At 48.1% G+C, this 5000-nt stretch overlaps 1 protein-coding gene and 1 pseudogene across 1 annotated transcript in view; both read right to left on the bottom strand.

Annotated features, from left to right (window-relative positions):
• The window catches only part of LOC113816722 (uncharacterized), a 37859-nt gene that overhangs the window by 25367 nt on the left and 7492 nt on the right, over positions 1–5000 (bottom strand). The window lies entirely within an intron of this gene.
• On the bottom strand, positions 2926–3711 carry LOC138865068 (uncharacterized; annotated as a pseudogene).

The following is a 5000-nucleotide window of genomic DNA, read 5'->3' as shown; positions in this document are numbered from 1 at the left end:
AGGTATGCAGGCTTTAAGCGGTCAATGGATACCCAGTCGCTCTTCCCACCAATACTGAGACGGTATGCCTTGGGTTTACGCTCCAAGACAGCATGTGGCCCGCGGTACGGGCGGATGAGGGGTGACCTATGAGCGTCATTTCTTATGAATACATATTTGCAACTGTGGATCAGCTTGGGTAGGTATTGTGGAGATGTTGAGTGCGTCTGAGTGCATGGTCGGTACTTCTCAACAGCATGGCGTAGTTTGGTGAGGTGCTCAGAATCTGTAGGGGTATATAAACTTGGGAAGAACTCCCCTGGAACAGTGAGGGCTTCCCCAAACACCATCTCAGCAGGGGAAACTTGTAATCCCTCTTTTGGGGATGTTCGGATCCCGAGAAGAGCCCAGGAAAGTTGAGCTTTCCAGTCTGATCTAATGCACCATACCGTTGGCTTCTGGGTTGTATGAGATGGTGTGATGGATAGTTGATCCCATCAATTCTCCTAAAGATGTCCAAAGTTGAGATGTGAAGGCAGGTCTGCGGTCAGAGGTAATGTCGTCTGGAACGCCAAAACGACTGATCCATCCGTGTAATAGAGCTTCTGCACAGTCTCGGGCAGTGGTGTGTTGCATGGGAATTGCCTCCGGCCAGCGGGTGGAGCGCTCTGTAGCAGTGAATAGATACTGAGCGCCGTCTGAAGGTGGAAGGGGTCCCACTACATCGACGTGGAGATGTCCAAACCGGCGCATGGGCTGCCGAAATTCTCCTGTGCCAGATTCAGTGTGACGACTTACTTTGCTCATCTGGCAGGCAACACAGCATCGAGCCCACTGTTTGATGTCTTTGTTCATTCCGTGCCAGATGAATTTATCCTTCATCAGACGAGCAGTTGTTCGTCCAGATGGGTGTGATAGACCATGGATGAGGTTGAAGATTTTTCGGCGGAAAGATTTTGGGATAAGGGGGCGTGGGCGACCTGTGCTTACATCACACAGAATGGTGCGGCCTTCGCCTCCAATGTGAACATCTTTCCACTGCAGGCTGGTGATGGCTGTGCGGTATTCTGTAGTCTCTGGGTCATCTTTTTGGGCTGCTGCTACTTCATTGTAGTCAATTCCGAGGTTTATTTCCACCCTTGATAGTGCGTCAGCTACAGGATTCATACTCCCTGGTGTATATTTGATAGTGCAGCCAAACTCGACGATGCTGGAGAGTTGCCGCTGTTGTCTGTCCGACCAAGCATCACCAGGTTTGGAAAAAGTATGTACCAGTGGCTGGTGATCTGTGAGGATGGTGAATGAGCTGCCTTCTAAGAGATGTTTAAAGTGACGCACCGCAAGATAAACAGCAAGTAGTTCGCGGTCGAAAGTGCTGTATCTCACTTCTGCTTGATGTAGCTTTCTGCTGAAAAAACCAAGAGGATGTGTCTTACCCCTTATGGTCTGTTCAACGACTGCCCCAACAGCAACGGAGCTTGCGTCTGTGGTAAGGGTAAGTGGAATGCCGTGTGTGGGGAAGGTGAGAGTTGTAGTTGATGCAAGGGCAATCTTGGTGGTCTCGAACGCTTTTTGTTGCTCAGGTCCCCACTCCAATTTCTTTGGTTTGCCGGCAAGGGAGTTGTAGGATGGTTCCATGATGTGTGCAATCTTTGGAAGGAAACAATGGTAGTAGTTTACCATGCCGACAAAATCTTGAATTCCTTTGTTAGTGATGGACCAGGGAATTGTGAAACTGCGTCCACCTCACTTGGGAGGGGAGAGACGCCTGCTGGCGATATCTTATGTCCGAGGAATTCCACGGATGTAGCACCAAATTGACATTTGTCTTGACGCACCACCAGCCCGTTATTATGGAGTCGTTTTAACACGACCCGTAAGTGTTAGGGTCTCCTGAAAAGATGAGGATATCATCAACATAGCAGGCGCAAAAGGGAAGGTCTCCGAGAATGCCATCCATCATGCGTTGGAAGGTAGCCCCTGAATTTCATAGGCCAAATGTGGAGAAATTAAAGGTGTAAGTGCCAAAAGGTGTAATGACTGCTGTTTTGGGTATGTCTTCAGGGTATACTGTTACTTGAAAGTAGCCTTTCAGGAGGTCGAGTTTAGAGAAAACCTTGGCACCATGAAGGTTAGAGGTTAGGTCCGCCATGTTGGGAAGAGGATAGTGGTCTGGTTCTGTGATCAGGTTAAGACGCCTATAGTCACCACATGGTCGCCAGGTGCCTTCGGGTTTCCGCACAAGATGCAGAGGAGATGCCCAGGGACTTGATGCCTTTTGACAGATGCCCATCCGTTCCATTTCGGAGTAAGCTTGTTTAGCTGCTTGAAGCTTCTCTGGAGATAAACGCCTGAATTTTGAGTGTACCGGAGGGCCTGTCGTTTTGATGTAATGGAATATTCCATGTTTGGCTGGCTGTCCAGGCTGCTGACGGAGTTCTGGTCGAAAAACGTCTGGGTACTCTTTGCAGAGGCTGTCGTAAGGGGTATCTGCTCTCACAGTGCAGATTTCTGTGTACTGATGATTGGAACCTAGGGGTGTAGAGCAGAAGGTTGTTACATCCAAGAGTCTACGATTGGCGACATCAACGAGTAGTCCGTGGTGCCCGAGGAAGTCTGCTCCTAGAAGAGGTGTCTTAACATCAGCAATGATGAAGTCCCAAGTGAAACTGCGCCGGGCAGCTTGAATGGGTATAGTCTGGGTACTGTACATTGGGATGGGGCTTCCATTGGCTGCAACAACTTTGACATTTGATGGTCGTGTCCAGGAACGAGTTTTGTTTTCTGCTGTGGCTGGGAACAGAGAACGGAATGCGCCTGTATCCACGAGGAATTTGCGACCAGATAGGGAGTCCGTAATGAAGCTCAATGCTGAGTTGTTAAGTGCGTTGACGTTCCCGCGTCTCGGGTTCTGGGTTGCCACCTTAGCGGGGAGTGGTGGCCCCATTACACGTTTTTTGGCCACTGGCATCCAGGTAGGCACTTGTGGGCCCCTGCTCCGAACTTGTAGTGGTAATAACAAAATCCATGTGATGGTTGGGAAGAGGCACTTCCAGGTTTGTAGTGTCTTACCTGTGTGTTGGGTCGTCGCTTGTTAGCAGCATTGATGTCAGGGACGTCCTCGGCGGATGCAGAGTAGGTTGTGTCAGGTTTTCGAGATGCTCTGGCAGCATTGATGAGATTGTCTGCCTTCTTTATGAGATCGTTTATGGGACTGTCGTCGGCTTCATGCAGGGCGGATCTTACAGAGGGGGGAAGGCGCTGCAGCCACAGCTCCCGCATCAAGTCCACATGCCGTGGTTTGTTGGTGGTAGGGTCGAGGTCAGGGAGTGTAGCGAGAGCCTGCATCTCGTTCCATGCTGCATGTGCTGTTGTGTCTCCCAGAGGTATATGGGGAAGACTCAGGAGCTTTTAGGCACGGGCGCTGACGGAGAGAGTGAACTCTTGTACAATGTAACTCTTCAAGTTTTCATATTCGACGTCTTGGTTCTGGTCCTGATTGTCCAGCCATGCGGCAACACGAGGGAATAAATGCTCAGGGATTGCCTCCAACACATAGTCTGCCTTTGTTCGGGGGTCTGTGACTCTTCTCAGGCGAAACTGGATTTCTGCCCGCCGGAATCAGGATGTAGCTTCTTGTGGGCAAAAGGGGGACAGCTTCACTGCTACGGCGTGGATGGAAGGAGTTTCGGCGTTTTCTTTCACTTCACTAGGATTTGTCTTCAATGACATGGTCCGATTCTAAGGGTTACCAATTGTGAGGACTCAAGAAGAAGCGTACTCAATCAAAACCAACTTTATTTTGAACTAAAAGTAGATATTACATAGCTATGATAATTATGTAAAAGTACCGTAATTATGTAAAATAAACAATATTATTAATTTATGTAATTGTTTGTCTTTATGAAACATTTTATTTTTACATTACACAAATAACAAAATGTTAAATTTCAGTTGAAGTGTACACTGCACTTTACACGATTGTTTTGTTCAGTCTTTATTTATGTAATTGTTATTTTAGGGGTAACTTACATGTTACAATACGTGCTTTCCTATCTTTCTATATAGGGTCATGTGAAGTTGTGAACGTGGTGCTGGCATTCGTTGTGGTTCCTCGAAAAAAAAAAAAAAAATCAGAAAGCTAACCACGTAAACTATGGAGAAAGTAAGATCTCCAAAGATTTGATCCATCATTCTGTATAAGGTGGCGCCGCAGACCGAAAGTCGAGTTGTGGAAAAACATAGTGCCAAATGGCTTGATTATGCAGTTTTGGACACGGTTCACAGGGACGAAAATAACCTGAAGAGGAGGTTGAGCTTCGAAAATATGTGGGTGTTACCGATGCTGGCGGTCAAATCAAAGACGATGGGCATGGTTGGGCTCCATAACATGGTTCTGCCTTATGTCGTGACTGTAAGGGTACCAGGCATTGTTCGATTTTTAGGACCATATGGAAAGGGGACTCGCAGGGGCTGGCGGCTTTGAAGCATATACCCATACACACCATCTCAGCGAAAATGAGTGAGAAAGGGGTGAGTAAGTCTAGGAGGTGTATGGTTGGGCACTTGGTGGTTGATTCTTTCCCCTTGATCGCTGCGTTGATGTCAGTGGCCTCGCAGATTTCTGGGTAGGAAACGGTGGTCACCCATTGAGGTTGCACTTGTCGGTAGGCTTCCAGCAGTGTGTTCCCTCTTGTTATCAGCTGGTCGGTAGATGTCTCGTCTAAATTTCTTCTCGTATGTGATTTGGTAGTGAGTATAGCCATCTTTTGTTTTAGATTCACTTAGTGGAAATTCCCGTCCACATCCTTGGTAGGGAGTCGGCATAGACTGGTGATCTGCCAGACCTGTTTTGGTGTATGGTCTCCAAGCGATGTGATGGGCATGTTTAGGATCTCTTGAGTTCTTTCTGACAGAAAGGGCGAAATCGTAATCGAGTTCGTCTGGCTGGCCGTGCAACCAGGCCCTGAATATGCCTTGAGTCGGAATTAGGTCTCGGCTCGCCAAAACCATGTGTGTGT

The sequence above is a fragment of the Penaeus vannamei genome, chromosome 19 (genome assembly GCF_042767895.1).
Source record: "Penaeus vannamei isolate JL-2024 chromosome 19, ASM4276789v1, whole genome shotgun sequence".
Lineage (NCBI taxonomy): Eukaryota > Metazoa > Arthropoda > Malacostraca > Decapoda > Penaeidae > Penaeus > Penaeus vannamei.
Note: the sequence above shows the minus strand (reverse complement) of the source record. Positions and strands in the feature narration are given on the sequence as shown.